Source organism: Ambystoma mexicanum, chromosome 5p (assembly GCF_040938575.1).
Source record: "Ambystoma mexicanum isolate Mex_15411 chromosome 5p, UKY_AmexF1_1, whole genome shotgun sequence".
Classification (NCBI taxonomy): Eukaryota; Metazoa; Chordata; class Amphibia; order Caudata; family Ambystomatidae; genus Ambystoma; species Ambystoma mexicanum.
The window spans coordinates 472,014,199-472,034,896 of NC_090930.1; positions in this window are offsets into that span (position 1 = coordinate 472,014,199).

The window sequence follows — 20,698 nt, forward strand, 5'->3', positions numbered from 1 at the left end:
AGGTGTCGCAGACAGAGGAGTGTCCACATCAGAATCACTCACCCCTGACACATGGACTTGATGCTCATCCAACTCAACATGGACGTCAGAGTCGTCATCAAGGCTGGACTCATAGGCAGCCAGAGACAAGATGGACTGCAGCACTTGGGGGTTTTCGTGGCCTACCACCCCACGACCCCCACTAGTGCCGGGTTGATGTGGCGTTACCAACCCTGTGTCTGGCATGACAACACCATCCTCTGCCTCCATTGCGTCATCACCTGAAAAATAGAGAGAAAAAGGTCAATACACATGTCAGAAGCACACGACACACACACACACCGACAGCAAAGGCATCCGGCAGACATGTGACACACAACATATGACCTGGCATGCATGCTGGGTATACTTTGAATAGCTTCTGTGATCAGACCTGTTGAAAGTTGGCAGTTTCCATGGAAGTGGGTCTATGCAGTGCAGAAAATGTGTACGCCACTCACTACGTACATGTACAAGCACTACATGGTGTGTGCCAGGAAATGTGAAGGCAGTGCAATGTCAAATTCAGACATCACGTGCATTGTGCATTCAATGTCTAGAAGCCAAGCACCCCTCCACCCCAGTACCAAAGCAGGGATGCCTAGCATGGTATCAAAAGGCTTACCATACACCTCTGTATTGACAGGCAGTGTTGACTGGCATCAACAGCTTAATGTGATTCAAATTACAACACTGCAAATGATGCTGGGACAGTGGGCAGGACACATGATGGAAACTCCGGAGGCCGCCCACGTGTGAAGAAGACACAACAAGAGTTGGACAGAGTCATTGGCCATTGAACAGGCTGAGGCCTGTGAGCCACACAGATTGTCAGAGCCTAAACATGTGTGCAACGCAGGACTGAGCCACAGTTGACATGGGAAGGCTGATGAGATGGCAGGCAATGTATGTAACCAAGGACTTATATTACAGTGATCATCCAGTGAAGGACACATAGGGGCATGCGTGCAATGCACATGGAGCATGAATGGGCACTCATGTCCCTGCGGGACATCTGACCCATGCACAGTACAAGTGAGATACCCAGCATCGAGTACTAAGGCTGTACTACACGGCATATGTCTGGCAGATTCTACGCTGGAAGTTAGCATCTACACAGGACACATTGGCAAGATTGAAGCAGACCAGTGCAAAGGTGGAACTGGGGTGCAGAGTGGCGGAGGAGGGGCAAGGGAGCATGCCTACATGGGGTCCCGCATGCAGGCAGAGGAGACATGCATGACGGTAGCATTGCATTACTTACACATCAGAACCATGTACACGTCACATGTAGCAGCATTCATGCACAACACATCCCACAGGTGAAACACACACGTCCTCAACAAACACGCATCAACACTCACTGGACTGGGCATCAAAGTCCAGCTTCTCTCCCACTCCTTCGACCAATTCAGGTGGTATGAACTCCGCAACGAGAGCCTCATGCAGAGTGAGTTCTTCCTCTTCTGGTGCAGGCCCACCGCCAGTCACCAGAGTCAAGTTGTAATTTGAGGCACGCTTGGCCTTAGTGCTGAGCTTGATGTCATTCCAACGCTTTTTGCACTCCTGCGCCGTGCACACCTCATGGCCGAATGAACTGACATGTTCCGCAACATGCTTCCAGTGGGTGTCACGTTGGGCAGCCGTGGTCTGACTATTGGCACCCACTAGCATGTCACGGCTGTGGCCCCGCACGTAGTCCACGAGGAAGTCCAGTTCCTGCTTACAGAAAGGCTTCTTCCTCGACGTGCAGGAGGTCGTGGCTGTGTGTGGGGTCCCAGCCTGTGCTGCAGGTGCAACCTTCCTCCTCTTGGACTGTGGCGCAGACCCTGGCTGGCTAATGCCGCCCTGACCAGTATGGCCAGTGGGTTCGGTGGATTGAGCCAAGGGAGTGGCAGGTGGAGGGATGACCAAAGGCCTGACTTGTGTCAGTGGCAGCTGGGTGCCCACTAATGGACCCTGCGCAGCAACATCAGCTGTGGCAGGGTCGTTGGCCGCAACGGTCCTGGTTGGCAGACTCACAACCGGGGTGCTGTTGGTTGCATCTGCCCCTGCACTTGCCAACACCCGGCTGTTCGGGGCAGCAGATGACATGACTGCCCCAGGGACATGTGTCTTGGTCTGAGCAGCCCGGCCTGCCCCTATGGTTTCCCCCTGGCCTGTTGGAGATCTACCAAGGGCTCTTCAAGTGCCAACGCAGCCTGCGCTGGCAGACCCTGAGCCTGGGTGGCGGTGTCCACAGCTGCACCTGCAGCTACCACTACCCTTGGGCCCGTGGCAGTCGATGGAACGGACTGCCGGGTCATATGGGTGCCAGTGCCAGATGCAGGAGCTGCATCCCCCGGAACCACAGGGGGTGGTGGCATGGCTGCACCGACACATGGCACAACATTGTGCTCAAGTGGCGCACACCTGCCTCTTCCCCCTCTGTGGCTGCCCTGGACACCCTGGAGTCCCCCTACTCCCTGGTCACCACGGCCACATCCCCGACCACGCCCGCCACGAGGAGTACGCCCAGCTGAGGCGCCCCTCACCTTTGGTGGCCTCCCAACCATGGCACAGATGTAGTAGTGCTGGCACAGATGGAGTGGTGCCAATGGGAGGTGTACACCACAATTGACCTGGGCAATTGGGGTGAAGGGGGTGGGAAGCAAGATGTTAACAGCCCCCCTGCACCTGCAAGGCTGTATGTGACCCCGGTGATGTGGTGACTGGTCACGCAATGCTCAGGCATCCCAAAACTGCAGTAAAACCGTGCACGCAACCCTGCAGCCTACGTGCGTGGATTCAACCTCCCGCAGTACACGGTGGCACCCAGTAACACAAATAACGCGTACGCGTGGGACACGCAGGCTACTATGACATCGAAAATGGGTGCGATACACAGGGGCACCCGCAGTGGGAAAAAGAGCGTGTGCGACTCACCGTCTGACTAGCGCGATGCAGAAAAACACGCGTAGCCAATACCCCCGCCAAAAGAAGAGATACGTCCTTGATAGCTGTGAAGTTGTGATGGCGCGCGAAACAACAGGAAGCAGCAACACACGTCGGTCTCCACGAAAGGCACGTACAGCGAACTGCTGGGCCCGCTCACCTTTAACCCGTGCTGAGGGAAACACACGCGCGCGTCACGTCACTTATGCGCATGGGCCCTTTCCTCGTATTACACGCGGACGTGCAGTTTTCCACGTGCGCTTACGCGCATGGGCCCTTTCCTCGTATTACACGCGGACGTGCAGTTTTTCACACGCGCTGAAATGGCCAGGCACGTCTGTACGCGTCACGTCACAGGGGCGATTGCGCTTGAGGGGCCTTCTGTCCAATGAAAATGCGTATGCGTGCAGACGCGCTTACGCGTTAAGGGCCTTTCCTCGAATTACATGCTGACGTGCAGATTTTTCACGTGCCAAATCACTCCGTATCAAGCTGGCCACGCGTAAGCACACGGAAGACCACGCTCCTGCCCAGAAGGCCGAACTACTGCCCCCCAGAGCCCCGAGCACGCTCCCACCTGCCATCTGCTGCTGCCTGACTGCCTGCTGCCCACGTGCACTGCCATTTGCTGCCTGCACATCAGCCAGGGGTGCTGTTGCTGTGACCACCCCTGCTGGAACCGAAGACTCCCGACTGGGATTCCATCGCTCCACAGCCCAGCCCCAGGACCCAGTTGCCCACCCACTCCTGCCTCTGGGGTTGTCATGTCGGGGCAAACACCATCTGTGTCCACTGACAACCCCCGGCCAGAGAGGCAGAGGGGCACCAGCTTCAGTGCCACCGAAGTTGGTGTCCTGGTGGAGCAAGTCCTGGGGCAGTATGATGCCCTCTTCGGAAGTTCCCGCGCCGACAAGGAAGGACGGACTCGGATCTGGACTGACATCGTGACTGCCATCAACGCGGAGGGGGTGGCAGTCCGCGACTTACAACATGTCAGGAAGCGCTGGGAGGACTTCAGGTCCAGGACCCTGAACAAGGCCCGGCGCCTCTTGAAGGCAGCGGATGCCAAGGGGCGCCGGGGCCACTTGTCGGAAGAACAGATGAGGGTCCTGGAACGCATATCCCCAGCGCTCCACGTCCAGGTCCTTGAGAAGCAGACCCGTCTGGAGTCGAGCGGTGAGTGTACATGCATCCTGATTGTGAGCAGTGCGTGTGGTGATTATTCAGTAGTGTGCAGGTTGCACATCTGTTTGTATGGGGTCGAGTATGGGTGGGGGTGTACAGGGCCGTGAGGCTGACACATGCGAGGGCTGTAATGTGTGAGACATGGATGGTGCTTGTGTGTGTAGGCTTGCATGCCATATGCAGTTGTGTGGGCACACATGTTTGGATGAATGTGTATGTAAGTAGACATGTCCGTGATGTCACGCATGTTTGTTGTTTTCGGCTGCATGTATCAGCACTGTGTACATGTGCATGTGTGTGTATTTGACAAGGGTGCAACAGTGATGCAACATGGTTGCATGTGACAGCGGTATGTGGAAGCCTGATTGGCAGATGTGACATGGATGCCCGTCGGAACAGTGCGACAGTTGGCAGAGGTGTACACATGCATGCAAGTGTGGTGGTGTGTGTACATGTGTGGTGCACTTCCTGTGTTGCATGTGATGTCTGGCTCACCTTTGGCTGCTCATGCTGTTATATGTGTATGGATGGTGGTGGCAGTTGCGATATGGCTGTGGTATGGCTCATGTGTGCGAGTTGTAATGACATGTGTGTTGGGGATTGTGATGACATGTCTGAGGTTTGCCAATGCCACTCATGTACAACTGTCATGTGTGTATGTGTCCATTGTACAGTGCCCTGATGCCTGTGTTTTGTTTCTCCCTGTCTGCAGCGTCAACTGATGAAGAGGGCGGAGAAGGTGCTGTGGAGCACAGCGGCGGGGATCCGACCGCCAGCCGGAGACGCAAGGCCCGGCTCCCCTCCCAGGTTGTCATCTCGTCGGGGAGTGAGGAGTCCGGTGCCGGGTCCCAGGCCGCAGCTGCCGGGGGGAGGTCCAAGAGGCGGAGGTTGGAGTTGGACTCCTCGGCAGCAGAAGGGGCAGCTGGGACCCCACAGGGCCCAACAGGGGAAGATGGCACGGAGTCATCCAGGTTGGTGGGGGGTTTGGTGGAGGAGGAGGCCGTGCAAGCACCAGAGACGGGGTCTGGAGGTGGGGATCCCACTGGTGCTAGTGGTGCAGTGCAGGACCAGGGACAGGAGGCAGCACAGGCCGCCGCGGAGGTGCCTGTGTGCAATCCTGTTCCCGATCCTGTCCCTGCATCATCTTGCACCAGCAGGGATGCCTACGTCCAGACCCGTTTTCAGGCAGGGGATGAGCTCACGTCAACTGGCCTTCCTCTGCCTGCGGACGCGGCTATCCAGGTCCGGGTTGAGCCTGTCCTGGCTGGTGTGGCGTTGCGTCAACGGGCCATGCGAGGTGACCTGCAGTCTTTTCATGAAGAGACTGCGAGTCATCTCGAATGGCTCGTTGACCACGTCAGCCTGCTGGGACAGGTCACCCAGGCCGGATTCCGCCGTCTGATGGGGCTTGCTCCGACCCCCTCCTCAACTGGACCCCCTACGCGCCAGTCGTCCTCTGTGCCATCTTCCCACCCATCAGTCACCTGGGTGCCCTGTGGAGCTGCCTCTGACGGTGCGGCCAGGCTGGTGGAGGAGGCATCCCTGCCACAGTCGGGAGTCGGATGTCCAGCAGGGGTGGCCACATCAACAACTTCACCCCAGCCGGCGGAGGATGTGCAGACAGCAGGAGGCAGTGCACGGGCAGAGGCACAGCAGCAGCAGCAACGTGGTGGGAGCCATGAAACACTTGTGTATAGGCGCGTTACAAATACCATATCATATCATATCATAAAGGCTCAGGGCCTTCGACATCGGAGGGGCAGGCATCGGCCGGAGGGCAGGAGGACCCAGGACAGAGAGTGTCTTCCGTGTGGCAGCGGTTGGGCCACGCCATAGATTTGGAGCGGCAGCGGGCGGAAGAGGCACGGCTCACAATGGTCAGGGCGGAGAACTCCATGCGGAGGGCCCTGAGGCGGGCCGAGTGCCTCGAGGCAATCCGCAGGGGTTTGGAGGTGGAGACGTCGGCGGCCCTGCGGACCCTCGGGGCCATGGAGGAGGACCGCGTCCGGGACATTGAGGAGGAGTTCGATGATGCCCTGGCCCGGAACATCCACATGTGAGCCGTGAAACTAGCCCGCTGCCCTTGTACATAGTTTCCAGGTAGTGCTAGGTTTCATTTTTGTTTTTATTTTATTTGGACCTTTCGGACATTGGCCACATTTTTGTATATAGTTTATTTTATTAGTTAGTGTAGTTAGATAGGTTTCCTTTATTTTGTTGGGATAATGGACCCTGGATTGTTCCCATGTACATAGTTGACAGTTGGATTGTATTTTTTTTTCTATTTTTGACCATGGAGCAATGGCTTTCTTTTTTATTTCCCATTGGATTTTGTTTTGTGGACATTGACATTGGACATTACTTTGGATTTTTATTTTTGGTTTTGCTTTTTTTGACGGACATGCTTCTTTTCATTTTTGTACATTCACGTTTCTGTTTCTTCATTTTTTATTCTATTGATGTTTCCTTTAATACATATTATTTTTGGTGAACTTCAATGTGTGGTATCTCATTGGTTTCATGCATTTCATGATATGTGTTTTGAGATTCACTGACACCCATTGGGTGTATGTGAGGGAAATGTGTTTGTTTCGGAACTTGCAATTGGTGTTCTGTGATGTAATTGCAAATTATGAGTGGGTGGATGCAATACTCGGGTGGGTGTTTTGCATTTGCAGGCTGACCATAGGGACCAGGGATCTAGATTGTGATGACATGTTGGCTGGGGAACATGAGTTGCACATGGGTGGGGGCCTGCTGGCAGGTGCCCCACAGTGCTGGGGGGTGGGGGTGGTGGGGAACATGAGTTGGACATGGGTGGGGGCCTGCTGGCAGGTGCCCCACAGTGCTGGGGTGTGGGGGTGCAGGGGTACATGAGTTGGACATGAGTGGGGGCCTGCTGGCAGGTGCCCGACAGTGCTGGGGGGTGGGGGTGGTGGGAGACATGGGTGGGGGCCTGGTGGTGGGTGCCCCTGCACTGCTGGGGGGTGGGGGTGGTGGGAGACATGGGTGGGGGCCTGGTGGTGGGTGCCCCTGCACTGCTGGGGGGTGGGGGTGGTGGGAGACATGGGTGGGGGCCTGGTGGTGGGTGCCCCTGCACTGCTGGGGGGTGGGGGTGGTGGGAGACATGGGTGGGGGCCTGGTGGTGGGTGCCCCTGCACTGCTGGGGGGTGGGGGTGGTGGGAGACATGGGTGGGGGCCTGGTGGTGGGTGCCCCTGCACTGCTGGGGGGTGGGGGTGGTGGGAGACATGGGTGGGGGCCTGGTGGAGGCTGCCCCTGGTGGCTGGGGGGTGGGGGTGGTGGGAGACATGGGTGGGGGCCTGGTGGTGGGTGCCCCTGCACTGCTGGGGGGTGGAGGGGTGGGAGACATGGGTGGGGGCCTAGTGGAGGCTGCCCCTGGTGGCTGGGGGGTGGGGGGATTTTAGCGCACGCGGCTGGCGCAGGGATTCGCACGCGCACACTGTCCGCCAGCCGCGTGCGCCACTTGTGCGCTGTATTCTATGAATTACCCCCAAAGTTGCTAGTTCGCCTTTCAAAGAGTAGGTGGAATATGTATTCCACATTTTGCCTAAATCTGAGATCTTCAGAATACATCCGTAATGAGCGGTATTCTGAAGCTGATATTTCAATAGGTCTATCATCATACCTTCCTCCTTTGCCAGTAGGAAAGAGTAGAGGAAAAGCACGTGCTTCTATACTTTTTTCCCATATGCTGATTGGCGATCCTTTTGTTTGACGCATTTGGTAAGTTTCCAGTACATCTTCTACGGTGTCATTACAGTGCAAAGGATGAATTGTATAATGGTCTAAAGTATTTGATATTCTAGCAGGATCTAGTAGCTCAAATTGACCAGCTTCTTGTGTTTCGTGAATTATTTCAGTTGTATCTTTCAAGTTTTCTTCAATATTAATTTCTTTGTAATATTCATTATTCTCTTTAAGATATTGGAAGGCTTGTATAACTTTATATAAATCTGCCAGCTGTTGCCATATTTTTTTGTCTTTTGTAGGTACTCCATTTACTAAGATAAGTAAAGATTGCTGCATTGGATGTTGCACTCCTAGAGTATGCACATTTTCTTTTAGATCTAATGGTAAATAAACTACTTTTCCACGAATGCCTTTTACCAATTCAGAGGGAGGTAATTTTGCTGTTTTTGGTTGAAGCCGTATTATTGCTTGAAATGGGTGTACTGTTTGAATTATGATGCTCTCATATAAATTAAGTTGTTGTAGGGGTTTTGGTACTGGGTATAATTCCAAATTATTTGTGATAGCACGTGAAGGAGTTTGGTTGTTGTCAAGTTTTGTAGTGCAGTAACTGCAAAGTATTAAGGGCTCAGTTATTTCGTATTTGTTTTCTGCTGCAAGGTAGAGAGCTAATTCAAACCATTTAGAATCTTCATTGTCTTCTATTTTGTATGATAGGTCTACAGTTTTTGTGTTACTTTTATAGAATGTTCTACGGCAACATACACATACATGGTTTTGTACTTCAGCTGATGTACTTTTAAATTTTAGTATTTCTTTTTTGTATGTGTTTAGCAAAAGGTTGCCATATGTAGAATTGTTGCTTAATTGGTTTAAAGCTATTTCATTCTGTAAATGGCTTTCACTTCCAAAATATTTTTTCTGGATATAGTGAATTTCTTCAAGTAGGTCTTTTGCTGTACCATGTAGAAGGATGTTATTTAACTTTGCTAGTGCTAAAGCAGGACTTTTAGCATAGTACAGTTTATAGACTAGATTTCTTATAGTTGAATGATGTGTTGGTATCCTTTTGATATCATGGAAAGTGGTTTTACAAGTAGGTCCTATAATGAAGGCCAATGAATGTCCTTGTAGTCCTGTGTACTTGCGCACTGGACAGGTATCCCTATTTTGCAGTAATTTAATTTTGATTTTGTCTTTGCTTTTTACATATTTATTGAGGAATTGGCGTAAAGATTTGAAACATTGTTTGGGAATGTTACACATTGACGTGCATGGCCATTTGTACACTAGACGTTCTGATTCAGTTGAATGGAGGGGTAATTCTAAGTTTTCAGGGCATATTTTTGTAAGGAGTACTTCTTGTTCCATTATGGTATTATTCACTTTTTCATAACCTCGACCACTGCTATGTATGGCAATTGTATTTGTTTGCTTTTGTTTGTACGCTTCTTCATTAAAATATAGTCTGTGCTCGTAGTGTGATTCCATTCACCTCCGCAGATACTTAAGAAGTTCTTTCTGTTGACATTTCGCTTATTGAGAAGTCTTTTTTGTAATGTATACAATTAAAACAGTTGTTTGTTCTATAATATGAAAATTGTAGCGGTTCAGTTGGGTAATTTGTGTGTCCAAAAATGGGAATTTATGGGCCATTCTGGCTGTAAATCGCTGTTTAAGACATGGAGATTTTTGGACAAAATGGTACACAATCTCTATTTTTAGGCACCAAAATAGCTTGTATTAACGTTATAGTATGTTTGATTAATAATACAAATATTATGGTGATAGTCTACTTACTTTCTTACTTAAATTAACAGGTAACTTCTTAGTTCTTCTTTGTTCTTCGAATTCGTCTGCTTCTTTTCAGGAGACTGGTCTTCACTGCAATTGTAAAAGCTTCAAATTAGTAACTTTGTTTGTATATAGTGCTGTTTTTAATTTAGATATTGATTTTTTTTATTGAAATCCTCCGTGCCTTCTTTAAAACCATTAAACTAATTTATTTACATAAGATACATTGCATCAGTTCAGTACATATGATATGTTCTTAATGAACAAATTGTATTGAATGACTAACTGTAGCAAACAAAATATCTTTACTATGTCTTGTGAAATTTATAATATACCAGTGAATACCACTATTTCTGTAAGTAAGCTGTTCTAGGTAATAGCACCTCAATGTCATGTCTAAATTAAAGTAATTAAGTAAATAAATAAATAAAAACAAAAAAATATGAAATTGTATAAGTATTTTTTTAAAGATTTAAACATAGATTGTGCTTGCATGCAATTTTGTTTGAATATATGTAGTCTATATATTTCATTTAAAAAATGTTAGTTTAACATGATTTGAGTGTGTGTGTATAAAGAAAGTAAATAGTATAAAGGTTTAGAAGTGATAGTTGATTTTAGGAAATTGAAAAAAATACAGTAAATTCATTTTACCGATTACACAAGCTAAAAGTCTGTTTGAAAATGTGTTCATCTACTGTACAGAAAATATGCTTAGCTGAAGTTTGTGTTCATGCATATGGATATGCATGGAGCTGCAAGTAGAAATCTTGGAGACTTGTACAGTATTTCTGGTAGATGGTGCTTGCCAATGATATGACACTTGTACTTGTACAATTGCAGTGATCCTTGACACATTTTTCGCAACATTATAATAAGAATCCCTTGTACACATATTTCATGAAAACTACATACACATGTGATGTCATCAGTGATGTCATCAATGACATTTGTGATGTTATCTTTGATGTCCTGGGTGTTAGTCTTAGCAGTGCACGGTGGTGGCGCGAGTTATGGTTGCTTAGCTTACCATAACTGCCGAATTCCAAGGGTTTTTCGGTTTTACTTGGAACCATAATGTCCCTTTAACAAAGTTTTTTCACTGAATTTCATAGGTTTTTAGTAGCACAACTTAACCATAACGTCCCTTTAACAATATATATATATATATATATATATATATATATATATATATATATGAAATCACACTGCAATTCTAAATTTGTGGACATCATGTTCTAATAACTGAAAATATGAGAAGTTTATTGAAATATATAAATATATTAATAATTCACAGATATATTTTATTTTTATGTTGTTTTATTAAATGCCGAAAACCAGGCAGGCATCAGGGTATGGGTACTTCATGTTTAAGTGTATGATGCAGAGCAATTTGTTTCATTCAAATTTGTTTTCATGTTTTAAATCAATTAAAATGTAAACTAGGTATAGAGGATACAATTTCAATTTGGTGCAATCCAAATGAATCAATTTTCTTTTTCAAAAGCTGTGCATTGCATACTTTATGCCTTTTAGATCCCAAGCTATGAAGCAGATACACAAAGGTTGATAGTTAATTGCTTTGTCACATGTCAAAGGTCCCAGGGTTACATGTCTATCTGGCCTTTGGAAGCATTGTTTTACTAAAGTTGCAGGCCCATGACATTTTGAAGAAGCATCCCTCATAAACTTTGAAGCTCCACAACATTTATGTTTAGGATTTAAGGGCTTACGTTTCTTGTATTATTAAAATTTAAATGTATGCTGTTCAACTCAGATAATGGATTAGTTAATGAGTACTGGTGTCCATCCTCTACCATAAAGTTGACCCCTGGACATTTTGTCTTGAGACCTGAGGTCTGAATAAGAACTGGACAGATTTACAAGATTACAATGGCATTGACCATTTAAAGTGACATATATGCAAAAGTCACTGCTAAAGCACTTTTCACTTAACAAAACATAATAATGTATATCTTATCAACAAATGTAATTCTGTCATCATAGGTATATTGTATCAATTTGCCATTGTCAGGCAGAATATCACAATACACTTATGGGTCATTTATATAACATGGCTGACCAAATAAACTCTGTTTGCTTCAGAAAATTGCTGTGGAAGAAGGACCGCATTGGAAGTTTGCCGGAGCAGTAATATTGTGCCAGTAATTCTGTTTACCGGCATTTTACCGCACCATCAAAGTTCAAGTCTGCCGGTGGGGTGGCCAGAATTACCTTCAGCCAAGAGCTGGAGGTAATCCCACCAACTCACCAGAAAACATGGCTGGTATTACCGGCTCTGGTATGACTGGTGCCAGTAATACAGGCAAATCCCACATGGAGTCCTATGGGCTCCACAGAATGTGGATTTACCACTGTTGCTGGCACTTGGAATCTGGCAGTCTTTCCACCAGATCAAGTGCCAGTAACAGTAACACAGGTTGCCGGTTCTTGCCGGCATTACCTCTAGGATACCTACAACCTTGTAATGAGGCCATTGTTTTTATGACATTATAACATTATGGGGATGAAAACCATACACAATGCGTCCTGCTTTGTAAGATATGTTGCATATTGTTATACGAAATTGACAGGAGAAGGGTAAACACAACAAAGGCAAAGTGAATCTGATTCTGAAGACACCCATTGATTGATTCCGGCAATCAGCTTACTTTTTACAGTATGGAAGACATCTGACTGACATAGGTAATGTCTTTTCCAACTAAGACTTCAAACATCAGTAGAAAAGGTGGGTTGTTCATAGATGCTATGGTAGTGGCCTGCATATAGGCCTCCAGGAAGGTTGTGGCTGACTCACAGGATGATTCATTTGTAAAATGGTATTACTGTGCAAACCTGGACCCCTACCCTACGGCCTACTTGGAGTTTCTACTGGAATCTGTTGGGGAACCTTTGCATCTGTATCTACGAAGTAACGAACAGCTGGATGTATGAAGCAGCTGGAGTAATTAGCTTCATTCATCACAGGCAGTGGAAGCACCATTGGTCCCCACCTTTTCAATGGTCCATTGTACCCTTGCTTATTTGAGTTCGCCGTTGGCTAGTCATCAGGATTTATACTATAAAAATGAACTCTTCTTTGGAGCTCTGCAGTTCTCTCCTACCCCCAAGGTTCAACCCCCTCTGCCGATAGGCTTGTGGAGTTATATGATTGAAGTGAAGTGAAGAGGTACACACCTTCTGTCATTTATAGATTTTTTACAGGACAGACTTGCACTCAAAAAGTCTCTGCATGGCAACATTTAGTAATTTACCAATCAATGACATAATATAAAGTTAATATATTCCTGTAATCATGACGGATATCTGAAGCTTACTTTTGTTTCGGTACATTATTGCATGTGCTAGCAACAGTTTTTTGCCTTTTATACAAAATCTAAAATAGTTGGTAATGTGCAACTTCTGACCCAGATATCTAATTCAATACACCATTAGCTCCCCAACATTCAGATTCAGGATTGCTCCGGAGAAGCTAGAAATACCTTTTATGTTATAACTATCATTCCCCGAATCGCATTTGGATGAAAGTCACATCAACAGCATCAGCTTGAAAGCAGCTTTAATATGATATCACAACCCTGTAAATATCAGGGTTTAAATGTTACTGAGTAAAATGGCATTTGTAATGTAAGGCAATGGCCGCATAATTAATATATTTAAGTTTTAGTTTTGTTTGTGCAGGGATCATGACATCTGTCATAGTCTCTTGGCTCAAATGTTGGCTTTAACTCCAATAAAATAAATGCTCACTCACTCTTGTGGAGTCCAAGGCTGAGGCTAATGGACACTGCAGAGATTGTATCTCTCTCAGCAGATGGTCTGTGATGTCCTGTGACTGTGCTGGCATTTGCTTTTTGTCCTTGCAATCTGAAGTCTACCCCAATTCAGATCTAATAGATTGTATTTTTAGGCAATGCACCCACCAAGGCTGGCTATGTTATCTATCATCCCAAACCTAAATGCCTGGTATGCTTGAGCCGAAGCTTCACAGAGATCTGACATCTAGATAATGAGCTAAGCAGACCTGCAATGGAGGAAAGTACTTGAGAAATTTGCCCAGCAACCTGCAAGCATGAGTTTCTTGGGCTCATAAGGGATTCTCATGTTGCATTTCCAAGAAAATGGCCTTTCAATGTGTTGCATTCGTTTTTCATGTGAAGCCTTTCATTTATTTTAATATCTTGCATTTTGCTATCATTGTTTAATGCGCTTCTGAATCATTGGATTTCTTTTGCTTGGCACCTCAAATATTTTCCATATGGCAGTTGTAATTGACAGGCAGCCCTTCCATTTGTCATTCTTAATGTGCATTTTCCATGTTACAATATTCCTTGTGTCAGTTTTCAGAAAACATATGCACTCTGCATTCACTAGGCCCCTTTGCTGTTTTATGGTTTGGGCTTGCATGTACATTCCATTGTGTCCTTTTCCATTAGACCAATGTATTTTGCCGTAAAGGCCTAATCTAGCCTTTAAATGATTACTTCTGGGGCTGTCACTAAGCCCCACAAATCCATCTTCCCGTATATTTTATCTGGATCACTTATGGGAAAGAGTAGGGTGGAGTGGTGTTTTCCTCAGAAGTCCTTTTTTTTCGTTGGAGCACGTCCTGCTCATTTTCCTTCCTTAGGGAGTGGGCATGGTAATGGAAACCCTTCACTTTCCTTGATCCCTGGGGTCCTTCATGGGCTCCACTCCAGTTCCCAAGGCTGGAAGGGAAGGAGGTTATTGTTCTATAAAGAGGAAGAATTTGGTTAAAAATGTATTCCCACTGGAACTTTACAGAGAATTAAAAACACAATATTTAAGAGAAACATGGAACAACATTGCATAGAATTACATCTATGGATGGCCATTTACATAGAACGTTTTCAAGCCATACTTTTCTGTTTGACATTTTTTCATGGGCGTTAATTAATTTACCCCGTTATATATATCTTAGTCTCCATCTAGGTTGTTCATCCTTACCTCTCATTCTTCAGATGGTTTCTCAGCTCGACTTTCATTGGGCTCGTCAAACAGTAGTAAAGCTTGTCTGCGATGGCAGCTTTTCAACTGATTGATATGGACCCATTTCTCTTCTTCCTGTTCTCCTTTTGGGATGCAGATCTTGTAGGTAACAGGTGATATTTTATTTACAATTTCAAAGCCACCGCGACAAGATGGAAGAAATTGCCACTCCTTGATGTGATTCACATGAAAATTGTGCGAAAATTGTACGGGTAAACCTTGTCACCTACCTCATACTGCTTCTTTGTGGTCTTTAGATCATAATATGTTTTAATTCCTTCTGCCAACTTTTCTAATCTGCGCTGAGCATAAGCAAACACATGTTGGAGCTGCTTCCTTACATTTTCAATGTACTCATGAGTGGAGGACACATTTATCAGTGTCAGCTTGTGAGTTCTATAGAGCAAATGCTGAGATAACACAATTTTTCATGCAGTCATACTCTCAAATGGAGACATTTTTGTTGCAGAGAATGGTGTAGACCTATTAGCCATCATGACGAGCGGTAATCCAATGTCCCAACTGGGCTCAGAGTCTGCACAAACTTCTTTAAGGTGCTTACAAATGTACTTTTTTATCTCTGAACCTCCACCCACGTGCTCGAGGCTGGGTGGTAGGATATGTGAAGTTTTGTTTTTATCCTCAGAATCTCTCACATCTTTACCATCACCTCACTGGTAAAATGACTTCCTCGGTCTGACTCAATCCTTTGTGGAAGGCCGAAATGAGAGAAGATGTGATTGATCATTATTGCAGCCGCTGTCTCTGCATTACAATTTGGGGCAGGAAGAAATACTACCCACTTTGTCAACAAGCATGTTACAGTCAACATGTACTAGTTTCCTCTAGAGGAGCAAATCACTGGCCTGATGAAATCGACTTGCAAATCTGTCCAAGGCAGTGTCATTCTCCTTTTTTGTAGGGGAGCTCTGTGCGTGAGTGAACTGGGTTGAAATTGAGCACACACAAGACACCAATAGGCAAGCTTGTGCAAGATTTTCTATGTCATATGAAACCCCTATGACTGGCAGTGGTTGCGTCTTGGGCGTGGTTCAACATCAGGCTTCGGAATGAGATAGGTACCACCCACTGGTCACATCCATATAGGGCTCTCCATGCCAACAAACCGTCTTGGATCCAGAACATCTTGGAAAATGTCATCAACACCTGGAGATCCTCTTTAAAGGCATAACAAGTCATGGAGTCTTGAATGTGTTGATAGAAATTTCCAATAATGGGGTCCTCTTTCTGTGTAGTGATCAAATATACATCAGGGGTGTCTTTACTCCACTGGGCTGTCGAGAGTTTACTGTTGGCTTGTGCTTTACCTAGTGACAGCGGAAACTTGGATTTCACCCAACAGGGGTTCTATATCTATGAAATCCCCCTGCAGGACTCCAGATTTAGTCAACTGGTCTGTCAGGTTATTCCCAGTCTGATCTGGTCCCTCTATTTTGGAATGACCTCTTCTTCAAATAGATGGTCATCTCATTAGAGGTCACAAGATCATCAATTGACTGGATCAGTTTGCCATGCTACAAGGGTTTGTTGTTGGCAGAAAGCTTCCCTCGATCCTTCCAGTTAATCAGGTGTTCCACTAACCCATTCATGACATAATCAGAGCCAGTGATTATGACCAGTTCTTTGAGGTGCACTGCAGGGAGGATGGCTTGATAAACGGCAATCAACTCTGCCACCTGACTGCTTCAGGGTCCTATTTTGTAACCAGCAGAGGGCTCCAGAGTATCAATCCCCCAGGCATTTCCAATGCCAGCAACTACTTCTTTTTCCCTTTTTCCCTGTTATTACCAACATGATAGGAACACACATCCACATAAACTGTGGGTATCCCCTGACACGTGTCTTCTTCATAGACCTTGAACAGGGAAGTTAAGTACGCCTCCATATTGTTGCTGGTCATTAGACTTTCATACTCAAGACAGTTGTCTTAAGCACAATCATGCAAGTCTGTCAATCCTTGCGCTAGAGGACTCTTCTTGTTTTGGCCATATCTGACCTCCACAGGAAAGCCTTGCATGGACAGAATCCAGGAAGTAATTCTGGAATTACTCGCATTCCCCGACTGGATTCTATAACTTTGTAAGTATTGCAAGGGTTGGTGAGAAGTCTCAATGATGATGTTCTCCCCCTGGAGGAATGGGTGGTAATTGTTCAATGCCCACACCGTTGCCAGAAGTGCCTTTTCACAGTCACTGAATTTTTCCTCCACAGAGGATAAAGTTTTTCTTGCGTAGAGATGATTTTGTTGACCTTGTCATGCTTTTGTTACAACATCGCTGTTAGGCAGGTTTCTGAGAATCCCATCTCCAGGAAGAACTCCTTATCCTTGATGAGTTAACCCAGGAAAGGTGCTTGGAAAAGGCTTCTTTTGAGTTGTTTGACTGCCTTGGATTGTTCCAGACCCCACCCCCACTGGACTCTGCCATTTAATAAATGTACCACGGGTCGAGTGACCACTGCATACTCATCAATTAACTTTTGACTATAATTAGTGAGTCCAGGAAGGCTTCTTAATTCTCTCAGGGCAGTAGGGTCTTTTAATTTCAATAAGGCTTCCACCTTCTTCTCCTGCAGATTAATACCCTAAGGGGTGATTTCTTGCCCTAAATAGTACACTCAGGTCTTACACCACTGTGCCTTTTGTAAGGACAACTTCTAATTTGGCTTTCCGTAACTGGGTCAGAACTTAGCAGATTTCTGCTATATGTTCCTCCACAGTTGAGCTCTTAATCAGACCATCATCTACACAGGCCAGCTTTCCCCTTTTGACCAAATCGGCATGGCCTTATGCAGAAAGATGTTGAACTCATTGCCGGAGCTTATGTAACTAAAAGGGGTGTGGGTCCACGTCTATTGCTGCCCCGGAGGTAAAGGCCAGCTTGTATTGGTCTTTCCTACTCATGGGTACTATCCAGTAACCATTTCTTCAAATCAATGGTTGTGTACACTTTTGACCCTTGGATCTATGCCAGCCCTTCCTTGATCAATCTAGGGAAGTGGCCATCTTGACATGTGGACTCGTTTGTTCAACTCCCTCAGGTCAGCACATATTCTCCATTGGCCGTTTGTTTTGAGTATACCCAATACCGGGTTGTTAAAGGCACTATGGATTGGATGAATTATCCCATGGATTCTAAGTTCTTAATAATCTCTGTGAGTAACTCCGGTGTCCAGTCAACTCGTCGAAAAAAAACTGGTCGACTGCAATTTGGTCGACGGAATTTGGTTGAAAACCATTTTGTCTAAAAAAATTTTTTATTTATATATTTATTTTTTGGGTTTTCGTTTAGTTAAAAAAGGGGTTTTTAGAGAAAAAAAGGGGGTTGGGGGGGACCCCCCCAAAAAAAAAAAAAAAAAAAAGGGTTAAAATAGAAAAAAAAAAATTTCGACGAAATGGTTTTCGACCAATTTGCTTCGACCATTTGTCTGGTCGACCAATTTTTTTCGACAAATTGACTGGCAACCAGTAACTCCACGGACGCCAGAAGTAACCGGTATTATTTCACAAATACTGGCACGATCTCAGGGTCCATGGGTATGGTGGTTGAATGAATAGATGTGCGTCCACAGTCACATGAGTCCACTGAAAAAATATCTAACGAATTCCAGGAATACATATTCAGCTTTTGTTTTTGCTCCTCAGTCTCACAGGCATCAACCAGATTGATCCTTCTTCGACTATCTACTTGAACCCTGGAAAGACCTTGGGCTTAGCAACTGCAGCGGTATCCTTCAGTTCGGTGGATTGATCTTTCTTTATGGTGTTAGATTTGAGGTATTTGTTATTAACTCTGAATACTACCTCATCCCCATCATCTAAACCGAGCACTGTCGTCCTCTTTTTAGGGGCTGTGTGGGGGAGGACTAAGTTATATCAAAGCAAACCAGAATCCCACAAAAACGGCTTCCTCCCTTTTAAGCTATAAGTTTGTCCATAGCACCTGCCAATTACACACACACTACCCATTCAATATTTAGGTAGACACACACAGTCTTTAAAAAAATAACGCATATTTTAATGTCTATCAAATTCATAAAACGTGATTATAAAACACAATAATACATTTAAAAGAACCCTAATGGTTCACACATCAATACATCTTTCCACCATTTCATTAAGTATGCATCTGAACACCCTCTGTTATGTTTGTGAAATCAAGCATAACATGTGGACACACTTAGTTGTGCGGTTTTACTACAACGTTCTCCTCTTCTTTGGGAAAAGCAAATGTGCACATTCTGGTTTGCTTTGATACTACCTCATCCCTCCAGATGTCACAGGTCACCTCTTTCAACACGGGTGGGCAGGAAGAGTACACCAGGAAATTCCCCCCAATGCCCAGGAGACATCTTTTCTGGAAGAATACCATCACTGATGTCAAAACATTTATCTGGGATTGGTACAATGATTTAATTACCTAAATCAGTAGAATAGTTTTGGGACTAAACCACCATTCCAATACAGGTGTCTGCGCCCAAAGTGATACTTTGAAGGCCACTGTTATCCACTAATACTCGAAAGGTGTTATGTTCTAGGTCAACTAGAGGTATTGCATTTAAATACAAACCTTGTTGTTGGAGATGGGACTTCAAATTTTTGTAGGCGTCCCGATGTTTGAGATTCTGTCCACACCTAATTTGGAGGAGAATAGTGAATTGTTGCACCTGTCCTGGGATGGTAACCTCTTCTCGTACATGAACTTGAACAGCATAAGGTGGCAACTGAGCCAACCGGAATGCTTTTTGTACATTTTCAAAGCCCATGGAGTTACCCCCGAGATGTGACCAGGCTTTATTATTAATTAGGTCTAAATTGATTGCAAATGGGTTGAGAATTTCACTACTTAAATGAAAGGTGGGTGGGACATTCCTCACGACCAAACAATTATGTTTTATGCTTTTGTTGCCAATGGACATTTTTAGCATACACTTGCTAGGCAGGAAATGTTTAGAATTTGGGGTTTCCAGACCTACTTCCCATTTGGGAATACATTTAAATGTGAGAATGGTCTGATCTTTCGGGAGTTTCCTCAGTAATCCTTCACTGATGAAGCATTTTCCATTATTCAGGCATACTCTGGCGAGCCCATGATCCTCCCTCTGATTTATTTGAATGGGGGAAAACAACTGCTCACCCTTTTTCTGAACGTCCGTCCGACTTTGACCTTGTACTACATCGTCTTTTTTTCATGGGACTCAATGTGTTTCTTCTGAGTTTGGACGGTGTAAAATTTCAGAGTGTTCCCTTCCAGTGTGGAATGGCACGTAAAACTGGAAGGAAGGTTGATTTTCAAGAATGAACAAGGGTTTCCATCACCAGGTTGTTCTCCTACCGAGATGACTGTGCTTGTCTGGGACCTGATTATTATTTAAATGAAATTCCACTTTCTCAAAGTGTTGGCCAATTCAATTACAGGTACCATTCAAGCTTACGTAATTGGTACTCATTTTTAGTTTTATAAGCCGGTTAGTCAAGGTCCAGAGGACTTTGTTTACAAAGTCAATCAGAGGTGATAACCTCCCCAGGAGATTGTTCCCAAGTAAACAACAAGGTGTGCCCTCTGCAGTTACAACTACCACTGGCTGTTTCAACTGATGTTGCACAATTTTTATTTCCAGATCCGCATTCCCTTCGATGTAAATATCATTCCAATAGAAATGTTGTAATTTTCTGGCAAGAGGTATGAGGTTAATTAGGTGATCCTTCCTCCTTCATGAGTTTAGTTGGTCAAAGGCGTTTTTGGACAGGAGGGTGACTTGGGATCCAGTGTCCCCCAAAGCTGATAATTCACACTGACCCTGCACCTTGTCTGGGGCATACAATCTGCCTTCTTTCTCCTTAAAGGTGCAAAGAAAGTGTGAGTTATTTGCCAGCACAGCAGTCATTTTCTTTATGTTGAACTCCGACACTGTGTGATATTGGGTGATTTTCCGTGTTAGAGATCGGGAATCTGTAAGAACATTTTTGCAGTAGGAAATTTGCCTCATGGGAGTATCCTCCTT